The sequence below is a fragment of the Ambystoma mexicanum genome, chromosome 6q (genome assembly GCF_040938575.1).
Source record: "Ambystoma mexicanum isolate Mex_15411 chromosome 6q, UKY_AmexF1_1, whole genome shotgun sequence".
NCBI lineage: Eukaryota > Metazoa > Chordata > Amphibia > Caudata > Ambystomatidae > Ambystoma > Ambystoma mexicanum.
This window is the reverse complement of record NC_090937.1, coordinates 1,600,856,588-1,600,878,179: the sequence shown is the minus strand read 5'-3', so window position 1 is coordinate 1,600,878,179 and position 21,592 is coordinate 1,600,856,588. Positions and strand designations below refer to the sequence as shown.

General features: G+C 47.0%; 1 long non-coding RNA gene across 1 annotated transcript in view; it reads right to left on the bottom strand.

The window, feature by feature from the left end:
* Positions 1–468: 468 nt before the first annotated feature.
* LOC138516886 (uncharacterized) overlaps positions 469–21,592 on the bottom strand; it is a 412,135-nt gene continuing 391,011 nt past the window's right edge. The window contains exon 4 of the long non-coding RNA XR_011282328.1: positions 469–5,494. This is a non-coding gene — a long non-coding RNA (uncharacterized lncRNA). The remainder of the gene's footprint in view (positions 5,495–21,592) is intronic.

Below are 21,592 nucleotides of genomic sequence, written 5' to 3'. Positions count from 1 at the left end.
TTCTGAAGAAGGCTGTTTAAATGACCAGTAAATAAATTAATAATTGTTTTATCAAGAAACCTTGAATATCAGTGGTGTTTGAATACTTGTCACTGTGAATCTCTGAGTAACTCCACTACTGCTCACATTGACCCCTCTCAAGATAAGCCTGGCTGCTAGGCCACACTACCAACCTGTGTAGTTCAGACTTATACCAAAGTTTGGGTCCCTATTGCCAGGAGGGTGACGTTGTTGTAGTACACCCAAATGATACTACCCCAAATTTCTACCTAACACTCCACAACACACATCACCCCAAAGATATTATAACACATACAAATACAAAGCAAAAACATGGAAAACAAGCTGCGGATAGTGTCTATCTTTTCTATACGTATAAAAAGACAGCGAGAAAAAGTTAAGAGCTTTAATTCACGGCTGTTTGATGTGTTGATGTACCTCTTTCAAATAAAAGGGCTGAAGTCACACTTGTTTCTGAAGTTTTTATTTAATCAAAAGCCGAAAAACAAATACAATTAACACATTTGTTATCAAATAGATGCATTTGCAGGATGGAAATGATTGTTCTAAATTACCTTAATACACAAAAATAGCTAACGTCATTGATAACATTGGTGCATTTAACCTATCACCTGGCATCAAGCTGTTTTTGCAGGTGGGGATGGCTTTTTGATCAACCTGATTACCTGCCACACACTTACAGGTGATAATTTGAATTTCTCTAATTTCCACAGGTGTTTTTCCGTTTTTGTGTTTGTTAACAATCAGATTGTTTTTTATTTTTACACGTGTATTTTGAATTCCCATTTCAATTGTGCCTTTGGTTCTTGTACCTAACTGAGTGCCTCCCAGCTGCACAGCCTCTTCCATCCTTAGCATCTGCACAGCTGTACGGTTAAAGTTCTTTAAACATCAACAATGACTTAATTTCTTCCTTAATAGTGATTATGCGATATATGAACTATTGCATTGAAACTTTTAATCACAGGTCACAAGTTGTCACTCAAGCAGGAACTGACCACACACTTATCATTACCTCAATAATTTGTACTTTTGTGTTTGCCCCAAACAGTCATTGCAGTAATTGCTGACTTCATATGCTTCTTATGTAAACTGCTGAATCCTATTTGTACAATTCTAATCTCTTCATGATTTTGGACATAAAACCCATCAAACTCATTTAACAGGAAAACACACGTCATGTGTTACAAACACAACATATAAAACACTAGGACATTTTTAAAAAGTAGCAGGATTTTCTGCTCTTAAGTGCCAGGCTATTATGCAAGTCTATGCAAAAAGGACGAGCATACTCGTCCTTGGTACTTACGGGATAAAAAATGTCTGCTATTGTTTGACCATCATTTGTTGAGCCTCACTATGTAGTACAACAAGTTGTTTATTTGTGTTCCTGTTCAGGGCCTGTTAACCTTTGCATTTGTGGAAAATATTCTCATTGAAAATTCTAAAAAATATATTTAAAAAAGGAAATGTATTATTTGGGGCCAAGGACTGAACATGTAACTGAATAGACATAGATTATGAATTTGCTTTGTTTATCTTTGTTGGATTCCTTTGCAAAATCAACTTCTTTCTCTATTATTGATTATGTTGTCATGGTTGTAGCTTGTTTGTGTATTTATATTTTCCTTCTCCATATTGGATTTACAAATGTACAATTTCAATACTGATTCCCTGCAAGGGTATGAGTGGTTTAATGTTATTATGTGTGGTATTGAATATGTTGTATAGCAGAGCCTCGGGTATATTTATTAGCCACTCGTTCACCAGACTGTGTCTAAATTCTGTCGTAACAGTGGGTCTCACTAATGAGAGATACATCAATGGGATAAGTCAGGAAAGCAATCTCTTCGTCAACGTATATCTGGTCATAAAATTTGATCTTCCAAATAAAATGCCCTTCAAATGTCTTCTGCGACAGAGTTATCTACTTCCATCGCCTGCATCCCAAAACAAAGTGAATTACTTGATATGTTGTATGATTCACCGGATCTACCCAGCTGTGGAGCACAGGTGTTTTGCCGGTCCTGTTATGAGATGCTTTTGGAATAATATTGACGATTCACTGGATCTACCCAGCTGTGGAGCACAGGTGTTTTGCCTGTCATGTTATGAGATGATTTGGGAACAATATTGCTTCTACATTAGGGCAATCCTGAACGCTGAACATGTTTTGAAGAGGGGGAAGAGAGGTCTCTGATGATTTCTTGAAAACCAAAGCTGTGGTTATTGCCAGATGGCTAATAGATCATTACTGGAAGAATCCTGCAACCCCCTAAGCATCCCAGACTAAATTTACACAGACCTTTATTTTTTTGAACAGGTTCAAATTACACCTGGCTAAATGCTTCCTTTTCTCTATCACTGTACGTACCTTATTAATTGTGAAAGTCTACTTACATTTTAATATTACGTGGATGTATTTGACGATATTGGCATATTGTTATTTTGTTTGTAGTGTGTAAACCGTCATGTTGTAGATTCCCAGTTGTTTTGTAATTGCGTCTTCTGGTGGTGTTTACCTCCCTAGGGAATATGGTTATGAATGATTTTGTGGATTCCGCCTATTCCATTATAATAATTGTTTCCTTATATATTTCATACATGTAATGTACAGCACTTCCCCCTAGCACTTCCCCCTCGCACTCCCCCCCTCCCCTGCACTTGCGCAATCTCAATGTCACCTGGCCTAGTAAGATCGTTGTCTCTGTCTTCCCTCTGTTCTCCTTCCCTAGCCTCGTCACGCCTTGAAAGACTTGTGTATAGGCGTGCTATAAATGCCATATCACATTATAACTCATATTAATTTCCTTTGACACTGTCTCAATTCTCCAGTTCATGTATACCTAGCAAGCTTATTTTGATATCTATGTGATGTGTGCTCAAAATAAATCTAGTCATTTGGTTATTAAACTCAATACATAGCTGATTTGAAAATGATACAGGATCATCTGACGATGCTGAGGCCATGGACACAGAAGGTCACAATGAACAGCTCTACATTAGCTTAGCAGAACCTCTGTTCTATTATTTCTCGGATTCAGCCTCTCTTAGAAAACCGGTGATATTTCAAGACATATTCCTGGGGCAGTATTCTGTGGAATATTCTCTTACAGATAGAATGTGAGGATGTTCTACACACATGCAAAGATCATTGGCAACTAGTCCTAGAGGGTGATGCTCTTTAGTTTTTAAATTGGCAGATAGTGATGATAACACGACCACTCAGGTCTTGGAATAAAGTGTTTATAGAGGTTGCCCCATTGAGTTGTTATTATGTGTCCATCTGCATAAGTGCTTGGTATTCTCTCATAGCATAGGATAGAGAGGTGAATCGGCTTCTTATTGGCTTAGCGGGATTCAGGTTCAGATGCAGCAAAGGCTCTCACTAGTAAGTATAGCACAGATGGTTAAAGACTAGGCTTTATATTTGGAATCACTAGGAGGTGAGCGACTGCAATCATAAGTCAGTGTCCATGGCAGATTTTAGCCCTCTGGTGCACTTAAGTGGTGCACTCCTTTTTATGAAGTGCAGGATAAAGTGTATGTAGGTCAATGTGTAATATTCTTTGCACATATTGTTTTGTGCTCTTCATTGCAAGTAACAACATCATTATTTAATAAATATGTTCCTAGACTAGCAGGAGTCAGCCATTTTTGGCTCTCCAGATGTTTTGGACTACGACTCCCAGTGTCATTATTCAGCAAAGTCAATGATGAAGAATCATGGGAGGCGTAGTAAAACATTTCTGGAGAGCCTCAGGTAGCAAACCCCTGGAGGATTCATCCATCTTCAAAGAAATGTGATGACTATAAAATGTAATGGTACTTAACCTACCAACCTCTGGATGGATGAGTAACTGTGTCAGCACTCCTGGGAATTCAATGATGGATCCTGCATGCAGGTCACAGAAGTCTACAATAGTCTGAGCTTACCAGACAACTTAACAACAGTTGATAGGAAAGGAGAGATGGCATTGGAAAAACCTACCTTCAGTGCAGGGCTAATGATATCTGATTGCTGTGCTGGAATAAGATCAACCACTGATTGTATTGGTAAGAATGTGTATGTTTATGTAAAGAAAGGTTGCTGCATCTTACGATATAAAAGTGTAAGGTGGGTCCCCGGAACATTTTAAAGACCTTTCATTGATTTTATGTTCATTTTGAGATGCAATTTTGAAAGGATTTCAATGTTATTCCATTTATTTCTCTGTATGTTCAGATGGTGGGTCATGCTATTTGGAGCTCATGGGTTTTGATTAATCTTTGGTTCATGCATCAGTGTGGCTAGGATGGCGTTTAATTTTGATGAGTTCATTTGCATTGCTGTAATTAAGTTAAGCTCAGTCTACTTTGCGTGCACGTTAGCCACAGGACAGGGTGGAGAGTTTAGAGGTGATTGGCGAAGGCAGAGTAATTTGGGTGTTTTGGTATAGTTTGCAAAATAGGTATTATGAGTAACCTCTGTTATACCTGCAGAAGTCTGTTCTATGTTATTTCATCGCCGATTTTTTCATCGTCAAAACCCCTTTTTTTAATTTTTATTTATTTAAGGGGGTTTCCCCCCAGACCCCCTTTACTTGAATAATCATACCCCAACCCCATAAAAACACCCCCCCAAAAATATAATTTTTAAAAAAGGGTTTTTGGCGATGAAAAAATCGGCGATGAAAAGTCCCACGATGAAAAATCCAGCGATGAAATACCCAGAAGCCTATCCAAATCACAAAGAAGTTAGGTCAGGAGTTGCCCATAGTAACAGCTTTGTGAATTGAATGTCACTCTCCAAGACTTAGCTAAAAGTGAGTCTGTAATTCATAGTAACTTCTTTGTAAATTGAATATCCCTTGCCAGCGTAAGTAAAGGTAAGTCAGAGTTACTTATAGTAGCATCTTTGGAAATCGAATAGCCCTCTCCACGAGTAAGCCAAAGGTAAATCAGTTATTCATAGTAACTTCTTTGTAAATTGAATATCCCTTGCCAGTGTAAGTAAAGGTAAGTCAGAGTTACTTATAGTAGCGTCTTTGTGAATGGAATAGCCAAGACTATGTCAAAGTTACTCATTGTAGCTTCTTGAGGAATCGGCCCCTCTTGAGGAATCAGCCCCATTGTTTTTGGTTGGATCTATTGACTGAATTTCTGTGCACAGATATGATGTTATTGATTTCATTAAAATAATTGTAAGCAGCGTTTTTAATCATTCCTGCAAAATAATATGCTCTTAATGTCAAACATGGCGTCCTTTCTACAACCTCTGAACACTTTCTATCCTTTATAGATCAACTTGTTTAACTTTCTTATCAAAGATGCTGGCTCCCTTCCAAGTGCCATAGATGGTTTCCTCATTGCCGAAGACTGTTAGAACTCTTGCTTCATAGGGAATATCCATGGTTGCCTTCTTAGCCACTGCCTTCCAAAGCACAGCCTTTCCAGGTGGCACCTCAACCTCGGATGTCCTTTTGAAATGAGTCTGAAATGGAAAATAAATAATTTGCTAACTCATTATAAAATGTACTTCTACATTCTTGTTTTGCAATTTGTGTCGATTCCTCGTATGACATCATTGTTTAGTGACACTAGACAAGATTTTGGTTGTGCTGTAAGAATTAGGTCAACATGGGTGCATGGCTTGCTAAATTCCCTATAGGTAAAACGGTTTGGTGAACTGCTAAGCAGCATACAAAGGTCCATTACATTCTCAAAAACTCCAGCGCATCAACATTTTACATAGACAAATGAGATGTTTGATAATGCAAAACATTTTGTTCTTCTGGCATTCAAGATATGATGTCATTAACTCAAGAGGACTCATTTGCAGAGCACTTCACTCATTCCCAGTTACATTGTTCAAGCTGGAAATCAGAGCACATCAAATCAGTCATGCATGTCAGTTTCCTGTGGATTATGTAGTACTTGTCATCAGCATTTACTTGGACAGAGAACTGGATATGATCAGTCGCATGATGCTAACAGGACATTGGGTCTCATTACAACTCAGGCGTTAAGGGTTAACGCCGCCGTTAACCCTTAACGCCTGATTCCGATTTTAACGGCTGCTTTTAGCAGCCGTTAAAATCCATGGCGCTAAACCGCCTTGGTGCTAATTACGCCACCGTAATTTACGGCGGCGTAATTAGTGCCTTCCCCACTCCCATTATGCTCTATGGGGTAAATGGGAATGGGGAAGGGTAAAATGGGAAATGGGGATTTACCGCCCCACTCACCTTGGAATGGGGCGGTAAATCCGCCATCCACCATGGTGTAAACGTAGTTTACACCACGGTGGTAAAGTTGGTGTACTTACCGCCTGGGTCGTAATGACCCCCATTATCTTTGTAGCCTTCCACTCTGCTTGCTCAAACTAAGAATGCACCTTGCTGATCCTGGCCACAGTTATTCACAGTCTATGCAAATTGCTTACTCTTTTTTACCATTCCATGACTATATATGTATTAAATTAAAACTATAATTATAGTTCAAGTATTGCTGGATTCTAACTGGACTTTATTTAAAAAGAAGCCACCAATTTTGAAAGAATCTGCATTGTGTACAAATGTTATCAAGCACAAATGTGAATACTGGGACTCATTACGAGATTGGCGGTAGTCATGGCGCTATTTGCGACATGACCACCGCCAATAACGGGACCGTGTCCGCCCTCATTCTGACCTTTGCGGGACCGGTAAATCCCCATTCAAAATGCCATTCCCCATTCCCATTTGAGCCCCCATAGGGTTCAATGGGAAGGGGGAAGGTGTCAATAACGGTACCACAATTTGCGGTACCGTTATTGACCCTGGTAACCCTTTGCGGGTCCCGTCCCTAACGCCTGGTGAAACCAGGCGTTAAGGGAGGGACCCGCAAAAGGTACTTGGAATAAGGCGCAAAGGGATTACTGGTCCCCAGTATCCCTCTGTGCCCAATTCGTAACGAGGCCCACTGTGTTGTTTGATATGCAACTGCACTCTGCTCTCATTCACCAAAAATTTTTTCTTTTCATTTTTGAATGACTTCAAGAAATGCAGGATCATAATTTAGAAATGGCGGGCTTCATAGGTTTTCTTTTCATTGCTCCATGCTTAGCATGTAGATATGAAGCATCTTGACTAAATGTATTTGATATCTGCAGTTTTAAATAGCTGGGGAACATAGCTGCAGTGCCAGGAGGGTTCCACGACTGGCATGATGTGCTGTACCCCTTTCCTTGGAGCTGCTCCACTGCAATGCTTTTCATTGTAACATTTCTGATTTACAATGCTGCGTGATGTATGGATCTATTCAGAGCTTACCCTTGTGTGCCGGCGGCGCCATGGCTGTATTGATGGTTATTCTGTTTTGGGATGAACAATAACAGCTGGCCTGCTATATTGAGCTATGTGGTTCTTGGACACGTGGTGCTGGGAGGTGGAGGGGGTGCTGTCTGGCCCAGTGGAATGCTTTGCAGAGGACTATTCCGAGAGGGGAGTGTGCAAGCTTTGCAGTAACCTAGGGTGTTAATCTTTTGTGTGTGTGCTGACTCGCCTCGACTCCTCACATTGCATGGAGACATGACATGGGGCTGTTCCGATGGGTGGTTGTACTAGACCATTGTTTCTGACCCTCTGATTCTGGACAACTGTCTCTTCTGTCACACGCCCCAGGGCTCCACTAGGCTGCAACGCATGCTTTTAACATGGCTAAGAGTAACAAAAAGCAGTTGCGTTTACAGTTTGCACATAAGGAGAGTCTGGCTTCAAGTAAGGAGACAAGGGGGGGTCATTCCGAGTGAGGCGGTAAGGGGTTAACGGTGCTAGTAAAGGTGCCGGAGCCGTCAACCCCTTACCGCCTCATTACGAGTCTGCTCGCCGGAACCCACGAGCAGACCAGGGTGCTAACAATTGGCCCGTTATTAAAGGGCCCGTTATTAACGGACCCGTTGTTAGCACCCTCCCCATTCCCATTGTGCCATATTGGGGCTCGAATACAGATGTACTGGGGTCAGCTTCCCTGAATGGGGAAATACTGGGCCCTCCAAGGTCGGAATGGCCCGGTAATTGTCCATTCAGGGAACCCGGACCCGGGACCCAGTGAGGGGGTAGCCATGCCGCTAGTAGCGGCATGGTTACCCCCTACCTCGTGATGACCCCCAATGACCTTGTCCCAGGTGGCTACTTGAATGAAGGAGCAGGTGATCTCATGTGGCGCTGGTTTGTTTGCTGGTGTGGGCTAGCCAGCTAGACAGTATGGCCTATAAGGTCGACCGTATCCAGGAGCGCATAGAAAAGGAGAGTGGCTATATTTCTGAAGCGGAGCACAGAGTCGGAGTGCTTGAGGTCAGTGGACCTGAGGTGACGCAAGTGATGCGTACGCTGAAGCGGGACGTCAAGTAAATTAGAGAGAAGAACGAGGACCTAAAAGCGAGGTCTCGTAGGAATAACATACAGGTGGTGGGAATTCCCGAGTCAGTACCGCAGCAAAATATGGAAGTCTTTACAGAGGTATTAATTAAGGAGGTGCTCAGTTGTCCCTCGCTTCCGTCCCAGTTTCTTGTGGCGAGGACCCACTGTGTGTCGCTGCAGGTGCCCAGACCAGGCCAGAACCCATGTCCTGTTATAGCATGTCTATTGAACTATAGAGTCTGAGATGTGATCCTGTACAGGCCTGCGACCAGGAATATCTCCAATACAAGGATGTTAAAATGTAATAGTTCACCCCGGTGGTCCATAGGGTTTGTTTCTCCTTTTTAGCTGTGAAGGGCTCTCAGAGCGTAGCCTGCAATATGTCATGCTGCTCCCATCTAGTCTGAGGGTGGTTCACAACAAACCTCACTACTTCACAGATCCTGCAGAGGTACAGGACTTTTGGAAGCCTTCTCCAATCTGTGATTCGGGTATGCTGGGACCCTGCTGGGGCTCTGGTCATTAGGTGATAATCTTCCCCTGTCTCAAAGCTTGCCCAGTTGGCTCCACTTGCAAGGGGACCTATCTGTTATAATGAAACCATTGGCATGCTCTGGGTGCTGTTGCTTTTTTTGTCTATATAACAGTAAAGTCTAACTGCTGCCATCTTCTGAATGTTTGGCTTCCCCATTGCGAAGTACGGCTAGGGGTTGGGTGTTGTGATTGTGTAATACAATGCCCCTCGGGTAGTTACCCCTGTTATTTAATGGTGGTTACACATGGAATGGTGGGGGAAATGTCACTGCGCGTTGAGGCTGGGCAGTGTGGGCGGGCGGGACATTGGGGCTGCGGGTTGGGGGTGAGCAGCATGTGAGGGGTGGTGAGTGAGGGTGTGGGGCTGTGGGGGTTAATATTATACAAATGGTTTGCATCTTCAGTGGGTACACCTGGAACAAAGCTGGCTGTACGAATGGGCGATGTAGGGGGAGCTGTGATTGTTTCTTTTCTATTGCATATAACTATGGCGGCCTGTAGTATCGTAAGCTGGAATGTTCGCAGGCTTAACAACCTGTGCAAAATGTGCAAAGTTATTAACCACTGTGAAGGGCATGGAGTCAAAGGGATCCTGCTGCAGGAGACACATGTAATGGCGGCGAATGGGGACATGGCTCGGTCCTGGTGAACCAACAGGTATTTTATATCTTTTTCCACTTATTCCGGTGGGATCGTGGCATTAATCCACAGTTGCTGGGGTTTCATTTGGTGGGCCACGTAATATACCCAAAGGGGAAGGTTTGTGATGGTGTCAGGTACTTTGGCCCACATCCCTATTACAATTGTCAATGTGTACGGCACTAATGTGGATGACCCTGAGTTCTTCGAGATGCTTCTCCATAAATGTAACATGTACATGAACACTAACATTGTGTGGGTCAGTGTCCTCAATATAATTTTGCATGGGTCCCAGGATAGATCTGGTGGGGGGGGTAATAACCCCCCCCCCATGGGCAGCACTTGAGGTATGAAAGGGTATGAATGACCCCAGTCTATTTGATGTGTGGCAGTCGATGCACCCGCAGGATCCGGAATACTCAGTCTATTCGTCAGTCCATGGCCCTCATTACGACCCTGGCGGAAAGGGTTTTACGCCAGCGTAATGCATGGCGTACCTTTCCGCCTTACTACTATTTCCTGTAGCGCCATGGTGGTTTTTTCGCCTGGTTTTTCCGGGCGGAAAAATCCATGGCGCTACGGGACCTGTTGTTAATTACGCCACCGTAATTTACGGTGGCGTAATTAACGCCTTCCCCACTCCCATTATACCCTATGGGGCAAAAATGGGAATGGGGAAGGGTAAATGGGGATTGGGGACTTACCGCCCCGCCAAGGTCGGAATGGGGCGGTAAGTCCGCCAACCCCCATGGCGGAGTTGGCAGCTCTGCGCCATGGACCATGGTGCAAATTGCACCATGGTCCTCCGCCAGGGTCGTAATGAGGGCCCATGATATTGCATCCCGCCTTGACTATGGGCCTCATTATGACCCTGGCGCAAAGTGTTTAACGGCGCCGTAAAAGGCTGCGGCGCGGTTAAACACCTAGCGCCTAATTACGAGGTCCCTTTGCGGGACCCGACCTTAACGGCTGGTTTTACCAGCCGTTAAAGTAGGGACCCGCAAAGGGGCCTTGGTGCTAATTACGGTACCGCAATTTGCGGTACCGTAATTAGCACCTTCCCCATTCCCATTGAGCCCTATGGGGCAAAAATGGGAATGGGGAAGGGCCATGGCGGCATGGGGAATTACCACCCCACCAACCTCGGAATGGGGTGGTAATTCCCCATTCCGCCATGGCAGACTCCGGCATGGACCATGGTGCTAATAGCACCATGGTTTATCGCCGGAGTCCTAATGAGGCACTATAATAGGGCCTCATTACGACCCAGGCGGTAAGTTACCGCCTGGGTCGTACCTTTACCACCATGGCGTAAACTATGTTTACGCCATGGTGGTTGGCGGACTTACCGCCCCATTCCGAGGTTGGCGGGGCGGTAAGTCCCTATTAACCCATTTACCCTTCCCCATTCCCATTTTTGCCCCATAGGGCATAATGGGAGTGGGGAAGGCGTTAATTACGCCACCGTAAATTACGGTGGCGTAATTAACATCAAGGTCCCTTAGCGCCATGGATTTAGGTGTTAAAACCTCCATGGCGCTAAGGGACCTCGGAATCAGGCGGTAAGGGTCGGCGCTGTTTATGCCGCCGTAAACCCCTTACCGCCTGAGTCGTAATGAGGCCCAATATGTCCTATAATTAGGGAATGTAATCTTCTCCCTAGGACATGGGGCCTCATTACACGGTAGGCGGTAAACCATGGCTCTATTAGCGCCATGGTTCATGCTGGTAATTTACCGGTACCGCCTTGGAGGAAAGTGGAATTACCGCCCTATTCCAAGGTTGGCGGGGCGGTAAATCCCCCCTTCCCCTATTGCCCTTCCCCATTCCCATTTTTGCCCCATAGGGCATAATGGGAATGGGGAAGGCGCTAATTACGGCACCGCAAATTGCGGTACCGTAATTAGCTCCACTGGTCCCTTTGCGGGTTGGTTTTTAACACCTGCAAAAAGCAGGCGTTAAATACCCCAACCCGCAAAGGGACCTCGTAGTAAGGCGGTAAGGATTTACAGGTACCGGTAAAATACCGGTACCGGTAAACCCTTACCGCCTACCGTGTAATGAGGCATGGTCAGACCTCTTCCCCATCCATTGAACGATAGTCCTAGGCTGGGAGGGGGTGCCTAGACCCTATTGGCATTTTGAGGCTTTGGCTCTGACAGATATAGTGTTCTGTAGTGCGGTATTAGAAACGATTTCGATTCATTTTAAAGCCAATCTAAGATCAGTTGCTTCTATGGCTATTACACGGGGGGCATGTAAGGTGCTTTTGTGCTGCAGATGCATGTCACTAGAATTTAGGGTGCTGAGGGCTAGCAGATGGTCATTGTCGGGGTTAGAACTGGGGATAAAAGATCTGGAGCTTCGACTTGGGGAGGCTTATCGTGATGATACATTGCCACTGTTAAGAGGGGCGTCGGAGCGGTTCCGCACTGAAGCAGACTCAGAAGTTAAATAGCTGACCCAGCCAGTAATGGCTAGGAAATATGGGAGGAAGGGAGGTCCGGTTGCCAAATGGCGGCAATGATAAAACAGGAGGGGCAATAAGGATATCGCTGCGGTGCCTGCTGAGTATGGGTGGGTGGTTGACGACTCTGGACACTTTTTGCATTTATTATGAGCGCCTGTATGCATCACAGGGGGGAGTGGATGTGGATTGGCTTGAGGGGTTTCTTAGTGAAGCTTCCTTGCCGGCTCTGAATTCAGAAGCTCTGGTGGCGCTTGATGCGCCATTTACGACAGCCGATATATTGGCAACTAGAAAACCGCTGCCTACGGCTCAGAGTTCGGCTCTGAGGTTGCTGGTTATATGTTGCGCACGTGGCAGGAGGCAATGGGTTCTGGCTTTCTGTCACCTACGCTCCACGAGGCAGCGGATACAGAAGTCTGGCAAGGACCCCCAAAACTATGGGCCTCATTACACGGAAGGCAGTAAGGGTTAACGGTCACCGGTAATGCTACCGGTGACCCTTAACCCTTACCGCCTTACTACGAGTTCCCTTTGCGGGACCCGACTTTAACGGCTGGTTTTACCAGCCGTCAAAGTAGGGTGCCGCAAAGGACCTTGGTGTTAATTACGGTACCGCAATTTGCAGTACCATAATTAGCACCTTTCCCATTCCCATTATGCCCTATGGGGGCAAAAATAGGAATGGGGAAGGGCCTTGGTGAATGTGGAATTACCGCCTCGCTCACCTTGGAGTATGGCGGTAATTCCGCCATCCACCAATGCGGACATGGTAAAATATCGGCGGCAACCATGGCGCTAACAGCGCCATGGTTACCGCCTACCGTGCCTCTTACAGGCCGATATCGCGACTTAATTTGAATACAAAAATATTTGCAAAAGTATTAGCGGACAGACTACTCCCATAATCCCATAAATGACCATAATCCATCCTGACAATCTGGGTTTGTCCGCGGGAGGTTGACGTCGCGGAACCTACGCCATCTGCTTGCAATCCTTTTGCAGAGTAACCCAAGACACAGGCAGTGCCCTCCCTATTAGACGCAGAGAAAGCGTTCGACTCAATTCAGTGGGATTATTTGCTTACAGTGCTGAGGCAGGGGAGCACACTGGAGTACTTTTTAGCATCAGTGTGCCTCCATTATGATGGGGCTAATGCCTGGATAGGCCTCTTTGGTAAGCGCTCAGCATCATTCATATTGGGGTTGGGGACCCGACAGGGCTGCCTGCTGTCACCCCTCGTTTTTGCCATAGCGATTGAGCCACTGGCTGCCCGGCTTTGGAAATTGCATCGGGAGAGGGGCTTGGCTTTTGGCGGCCTGAGAGAGCTAGTCTCTCTGTATGCAGACAGTGCAATTTTGTATTTCAAGGATCCAGAGAGTAATCAAACCAAATAAAAAAGAAATAAATAAAATATTGATTATTTGAGGCCCTTTACACACAAGGTTGAAGAGTTTGGGAGATTTTCAGGGTTTTGCATTAACTGGTCCATGTTTTGTTTCCGTTGGACGAAGCTACGTGGAAATTGTGCAGTATAGGTGCAGTATAGGTGCATGTAGGTGGGCATATGGAGGGATCCCTGGAGGGATCAGGGCGTCGTGGGTGAGCCTTGCCTCACAGTCTCCATGACAAAAGCTTAAAACCACTGGAGGCGCGCGCTCGTGCGCGTTTTCCACAAAGTAACTGTATTCTGAAAACAGCAGGTAAGCGGCTGTGTGTACTTTTTATTGTAAACCCACTGCTTTTTTTTAGCACACCGAGGGGTGCATTCCACACACACTAATGTTCTAATTTCACTTTTGTTTGATCCTAGGGCATGGAATCGAGTATACACTACACATTTTTCTCTCACTTGCGAGATTATTGGACTAGACCGTCTGGTCATATTACGACGGTACCGTTTCATTCCGTTTTTCTTTGGTACCACCACACGCCTTTGACCTTCAGCATTGTAATCTGATATCATTTTGTGTAATGTTTCCTGTGTTGATTTTTTTCACATCTCTCCATGCATACAACGCGGTATGTATGTTATTTTTTGTTTCATTTTTTTGTCTGTGTTGTCACCATCTTATACACATATGGCTATGTGCTAATTGTGTTGAATTTGTGTTATCTGTTGAATTTGCTTATTGTTACATTGTGTAGGGCTCAGCCCTGATGAAGGAGGATTCAGTCCGAAATGCATTGGCTTTAGAGCTCTGCCTCCGATGTGGCAACAGCTGGCCTCCTCCACTGTTGGATATGACATTTTCATTTTTCGCACTTAAGAAATCTCAAGACCTTTTGGTTGAAACCTGATTTATAATTTGAGTACATGCTCTGAAGAAGCATTCAGAAATGATATCTCCTCTATTTACCTTTTCATAATGCTATGGTAACTCCGCAAGGGGAACAGTGTGTGAGCGACTGGCTAACTGCGTGGTTTCCACCCACTTTTTTGGTTCACAGTTGTTTGGATCCATGTGTCGTTGGATCTCCTCAACCAGTCAGCTCCTCAAAATGTGTGTTAACATAACCGTCGGAGACAGTATCTAACCTATCACTGAAGCTAACCAGTTGTGCCAACCTCCTAGCTTCACCATTGGCCAGGGTCAATCACTCATGGCGGCAATGCCGACTATCTCTCAGTCTGGTGCATCCATGCATCTTCTTACACTCAGTTGTAGTGTAAGTCAAAGCAGGTGGTCTTGCATAGCACCCTTCTGCATGAGGCTAATGGGGGGTGTGGTGGGAGTCATTAGTAGGACAGTGTGAGAAGAATATGTGAAACCTGTGGTGTTGATGTGTGCAGTTCGAACGTACACCATTCCTGTGTGCCAAAGATCTGATGGACTACAGCGCTTTGGGTCTGGTTGGCCTCAGATGTGGGAGAGTGTGATAGGGCCAGTAATGAGAGCTTTGCCATGGTTCCGATTAGCGTTGATGTGATAATTGCTAGGCTTGTGGCGGCCGTCTGTGCAGGGGTTGTGTGTATAGGATAATGTGCTTGAAGATTTTATCTGTGACACAGTTTGTCAGGGGAAGCGATGAGTAAGCCTTACGAGCCAAACATCCTCTATCCCATCACTCCTACCCCTCGCCATTTGCAGGCAGGTCCCATTTCTCTAGCTCACAATGCCACCCGTCAATACCCTTTCTCGCTCTCTGCGTCTGTGTTGCTGCCTCAAACAGATACATTGTAATCCACGAGGAACAAATGCAAGAATCTGTGAGTTGTCAGATAAGGTAAAGGGGCCGTCTGGAGTCTCCAGACACTACCACGGGCTACCTGCTGTGGTTTGTGGGAACTAAGAACCTTTGGTTCAGAGGAGGACCACAGCCACACATTGCACCTGCCTCAATATGTTATCTGGCAAACGGAGAGATGCCGCAAACCACACTCCAACAAGCTCAGGTTCTGTGATCAATGGCCTGAGGGCACATTTCCACACTGAGGGCAGGGCCTCTTGACAAAGAGAAGGCATTCGTCAGGCATTGGTCGGAGCAATGAGTTAAACTCCCATGTAGTTTAACTCATAGGTCTCTCACACAAACCTTCCTCAAATAATTTGAAAATTAAAATTCCCCCACCCTCAAGGGCAATAACTCGCCAGGTTTTTACAGAACACAATGACCTCGGTATCAGAGTGAGGCAGCAACACTGCATGGGATTTGCACAATGAAAACGTGGGAGCCGACAATTCGGGAGACTGCAGGGTGGCACAGTGCAGTATGTTGAGAATGCCACAAAGGTTTTTTGGGTGGGGGATATAATGTAGTTTCCAATAGCAATGCAATCTCGAGTTTGCAATCTCTCGGGTCCCTTTGCTAGGTAGAGGTCCCAGGGGGATTTGCTAAGTAATAAAACCTCCCAATTGATGGAGCCAAAGCAAAGCAACCATCGACTATTCATCCAGATGTTAAGGGCTGTCCTTCCAAGCGCATGGTGGGACTGGCACAGATGAGCATATATGGAATTGAGGAGATGTTGCCCAAAGGGCGGGGGTCTCCTGGGGTCTGGGAAGGTACTACCCATCCACTGGCAACTATTTACACTACAGAAGAGAGGAAGGAGCGTCTCCTGGAGCCTGGGAATGTACTACCTCACCCATAGGCAGTTTATACACTACAGAAGAGAGGACGGGGTCTCCTGGAGCCTGGGAAGGTACTACCTCACCCACAGGCAGCTATATACGCTACAGAAGAGAGGAAGGTGGAGAAAGGCTGTCTTTCTGAAGTAAGGAGTGTGTGAACTGAATTGTGGTCTTGCATTTGCAACTTTAACTCAAGTTGGTAAAATGTCTGAGGAAAATGTCAGAGAAGTCAGCACAGGAACGTCACAATCACCCATAAACTGTGCAGCTGTTGTGTGCGTCCTCTGTGGCCCCAGAACCAATGCCACATTGCCCTGCCCCGTCCCCTGTTAACCCAGTTGAGACCTGTAAGCAAGGGATGTGTAGTACAAAGAAACATGTAACACCCTGGGCATTGAGCAAACAGTGGCAGTGTAAATAGGATCAGACATATTCTAAATGACTGGGCTACTGTTTAAGAGCACTTGTACATGCTTCTTTGATGTACTTTGCCTCTTAGATATCAGAGGAAAATGGCTGAGACGACAGCGCGGGTACCCCACACTTGTTCCTGGACCGTGCAGCTCCTGTGTGTGCCCTTTGTGATCACAAAAGCAATGTTAAATTGCTCTGCTTCTATCTCATACTGAACCAGCATGGCACAGACATTTAAGCAGAAGATGTGCAGTACAAAGGAGAAGCTCGTTGCAGCCTGAACTTTAAGCAGAACTGGTCTGTGTGGCTAGAATCAGCCTCTCTCTCTCTCTAGGCCTGAAATTGCCAGGCAAGTGCAAGCTGGGGCCAATGCAGGGCCTACAGAGGAGGGGAGGGTAAAGCTGTAGACCATGTTGTTACGAGTGAATAAAGGGAGGCGACTCCTTTAATGGACGAGAGCACGCCAGTGCTGGAAGAGGGCGGAAGGGGAGGGACAAAAGGGAACGTTAGACTGCTACGAGTTGTGAAGAATAAAGGAAGGTTGTAATTACAAATGGCTCCTGTCATCCGTAAGCCGTAGCATGCAGGAGTGAATGAAGTGAGTGTGAAGCCAACACATATTGGGCTGCTATTTGGCCTATGAATCCAGTAATCCCAACAGACTGTTGATGGATGTAGCTGGGGTCATGATGACGAAGTCACTGACTATGAACAACCTTGTCTTATGCGAATTACAAAACTGGGTGCTTTATCTCCACTGATGTATACTTTAAATGTAGGTGCATCTCTCCACTACTGTGTACTATGAACCTAGGTGCATTTCCCCACTGCTGTGTACTTTGTATCTAGTTGCATTTTTCCCAATGCTGTGTACTTTGGAACCAGGTGCATTTCCCCACTTTTGTTTACTTTGTATCCAGGTGCATTTTCCCACTACTGTGTGTGTCTTGAATGTGGGTGCATTTTTCTCCACAGCTGTGTTCCGTGAGTCTGGGTGCATTTCCTCCACTTCTGTGTATCTTGAATATGGGTGCACTTTCTCCAGAGTGTTGCTATTTGAATTCTAGGAGCATTTTTGCTATGTCTGTGTATCTTGAATCTAGGTACATGTTCTCTGCTGTGGTGTGCTTTGAATCTAGGTGCATTTCCCCACTGCTGTGTAGCTAGAACCTGGGGGAATTTCGCCACTGCTCTGAGTCTCAAATCCCAAGTACTTCTCACACTGCTGCAAGCTTTGATTTTCGGTATCTTTCCCAGCTCTAGACACCTCACACATCGATATCAGAGAGGCACGTTGGCAGTCCAGAAACCTAACCAACCTCTCACCTCTTCATAAAACAGCCTGGCCCTATTCCCCCGCAACCACACAGGCAGCCCACTCTATCCCCTTCTCCACAACCAGGTAAACACTCTACTATCTCCAAAAACCATCCTCACCCACCACCCACCCACCTAACTTCAATGCAGACATCGCCCTCCCAACTCAGAACTGCACGCTGGCGAGCCAGAAATGAAAACATAGACCCCTCCAGCCTCCCTAGCCCCTCACACCCTACCAGCCCCTCACACAGCCCAGCCCTGTCTCCCACCTGTCCCTCCTCTCACTTCTCCCCCTCAGCCTCCCACCCTCCCACTAACTTACACTTTCCATCGCTAAGTGTTGCAAGGGCTACCCTGGCCAACACACTAATCTCGACAGCCTCCCCATTGTCACCCACGCCCCTCTGGTGGCACGAACACCACAAAAGGGCTATGGTCTCAGCAGCCTCAGGACCCCTTACCTCGCTGCTGCTCATCCTAGTTCCCAACCCCTGGCACTTCTCTACTCCATCCAAATCTCCCCTCCTGACCGTAACCCGGTGCTACTTCTATTTCCCACAACCCCAAAACCACCAAGCCTGACCTGTCTTCCTTTCGCTCCCACGCCACTCTCTGTAGACCCCATCCTGTGCTCTTACACCTCCTCACCCCACTGTCCCTTGACCCCAGCCCGTTTAGGCCCTCCCTCTCAGCTTTATTTTCCAACACCCCACATCCAGACTTAAAACATTACCCTCAATACCTCCTGTCCCGGCCATCCTGCCCATCTCTCGTGCATTCTCACAACACAAGGTCAGTCCCCGAAAACAAATGTAACATCTTTGACATTTTCTCATCACCTTCATGACAGAGACATGGTTCGCAGACGATTGTGAACCTATTGTGCATGAGGCCTTCCCCCTTGGGTACAACTTGATCATTCAGAGCAGACCCAGAAGAGGAGGAGGACTGGCCATCATATATAAACACCAGAGCCCAGTCCTACTTAAAGACTCCCTCGCCCGCAGTGCTGATTGTGAATCATTGCTTGTAAAATTCCAACTCTCCCCATCCACCTCCTACAGCTTTCTACTCTTAGACAGACCCCTTGGCTATAACAGGAACATTGAAGACTCCCTGAGTGACGCACTCCATTAAATCAGCATCCTTCGCACACCATACTGGGAGAATTCACCATCTGTTTTGACACCCCTTCAAACCACATGTCCCGCTCACACACGGATAACCTGGAAGCCCTGAATGTGAAACACCTCATATCCATCCCCATTCACACCACAGGCCACACCCTAGATGAGATATCCTGTGTCACAAACCTTATACCCACCCCCTGCACCCTTATCTGGACAGACCACTCTGCAATGTTCTTCTCCCAAACCCCCATATCCCAGCCATCCGGGTTGTCACCTCCAATGACTCCCTCCCACACTTCCCTCTGGAATAAAGTCACTATTAACCGGGCCCTAGCCAACTCCCTACTCAACTTACTCCCAGCACTCTCAATCCAGAAAGGAAATCCCCCCCATTGAACTCATTGGGCCTCATTACGACCCTGGTGGTAAGTACCGAACATTACCGCCATGGCGTAATTAACGTTTACGCCGTGGTTCGATGGCGTAAAGTGCGGCATATTCCGACCCATCGGGCATGTGCATTACGCCATGGCGTTAATGTAAAGTACGGCATGGCGTAAATGGCCCAAAAACGGCCCTTACCGCCATCGCACGCCGCGCAAGGAGCACTACCGCCACACACACCATAGCGGCGACCGCAATTAGCGGTCACCGTAAATAGGCGGAACTGGAAATAGCGTCATCGCGGCGGAACGGGAAACTGCACAGCGGCCATCTTTAAAAACACAATCTATTGCCATCCTCCACAACCATACCTGATCCAACCCTGACACCTATCCACACCCATACCCCACCCAATTACCCAAGCAAAAATGCCCAAAGCCGTAAAAAAAGCATGTGACCGGCAGCGCCAAGACCGTTTCTCAAAGGAGGAACTAACCATGCTCGCAGAGACCCTGCAAGAAAATGCTGCAGCTGTATTCTCAACGCAGATGACAAGGACGGCAATAGCGAAGAAGAAGGCCATATGGGCCCTAGTGGCACAGTGTGTGAGTGCAGTGGGGGCCGTACCCCGCACTGCCCAGCAGTGCAGAAAGCGCTGGGACGACTTGAGGCTCCGTGTCCGAAGCATAATCTCAGCTAACCGGAACCTAGGCATGTCAACTGGGGGTGGATCCGAATCGCCCATAAAGCTGCAAGCATGGGAGGAAATATGTGCATCCACCATCGGGATGGAGAGCATCCAAGGTGTCGGAGGGATGGAGAGAGGAGTGCCGACCTCAGGAGATGCAGGTAGGTGGCCAGAGCAAGCCATGCTAAACTCAACAAAGCCCTATCATGTGAAGTACCATGTAGCCCCATAGTGCATATGCAACACATCGGCAGGTGAATGTCCACAGACACATCCAGACTCCACCCTGTACACATGCAGCATGCACACCCTAACTGCTGGCACACCCATACCACCATGCTACCTCCACACAAAAGGCACAAAACCTGTATGCCCCTGCCAGAAATGTGCTGCATGTACCCACTGTATAGATGTCATCCCTCACAATGCATGGCCAATGTCCGCGGACCCATCAATAACACTATCCCTCCTTTGCTCCACCACAGGTTCTGACACAGACCTCCAGGAAGAGGACAACACGGCATCCCGATCCACCAAGAGGGCCAGGCCACAGGCATCCACCTCAGCCGTCCTAAAGGAAACACACCAGCAGCCACAAACCCTGCCTGGGGAAGAGGACAGGCAAGTGCCAGCCCCCACAACAGCAAACACAGACCCAGCAGCAGCACCGCACATATCACTAGTCGTGCCCACTGAAGGGACAGGCTCTGCTGCAAGCAGAACCCTGGGTGAAATCGCTGCCATAGCGGCAACCTCCGACAGTGAGGCAGGCAGCATCGAGGTCATCGATGAGGAAAGGCCCACTGCCCAGCCACATTCCCCCTGCACATCCCTAAGCCCCCTGCAGGCGGATGCCACACAGGGGCAGTCAGAGGCCGAGGATTGGCCAGCCACCCCATCCCCCCAGCCTGAGGTGAGTAGCCCAATGGACATGCAAATGCCACTGGGCATGGCCCAGCAGAACCAGCAGACCCTTGAAGATATAGTTACCCGCCAGCAGCAGCTATCCGCCCTCCTCAACGAACATGTTGCACAGTGTGGGGGGGCAAGGGATGCCATGGAGAGGTCGGCAGACCGAGTCACAGCTGCCATTGAGACCTCCACAAAGGACATATGCACGGAACTCGCGGCTGTGCGCAATGTCCTCACAGAACTTGTTCAGACCATCAGGGACATGCGTCCAGATGTGCAGGCCGGACCCTCCTCATCAACCAGATCGGCACAGAGCAGCCCCATCTGCAGATCAGGGCGCAATCTACGCAGCACGGGCAGGGGTGCCGCGGGGGCCAGGGGAGGGGATTCACATTAGTGGCTTGACAGTTGAGCAGGACTACTGCACACCCTGCTGCACAGACATTACCGCACCTTTGTAGGGATTCCAGGGAGGAGGGGGGGGTGTGTTGGGGTGTTCAGGGGGGAGGGGGCAGGAGGGAGGGGTGTGTTGGGGTGTTCAGGGGGGAGGGGGTGTGTTGGGGTGTTCAGGGGGGAGGGGAAGGGGGTGGGGGTGTGTCACAAGAATACACTATTGAAACACACAT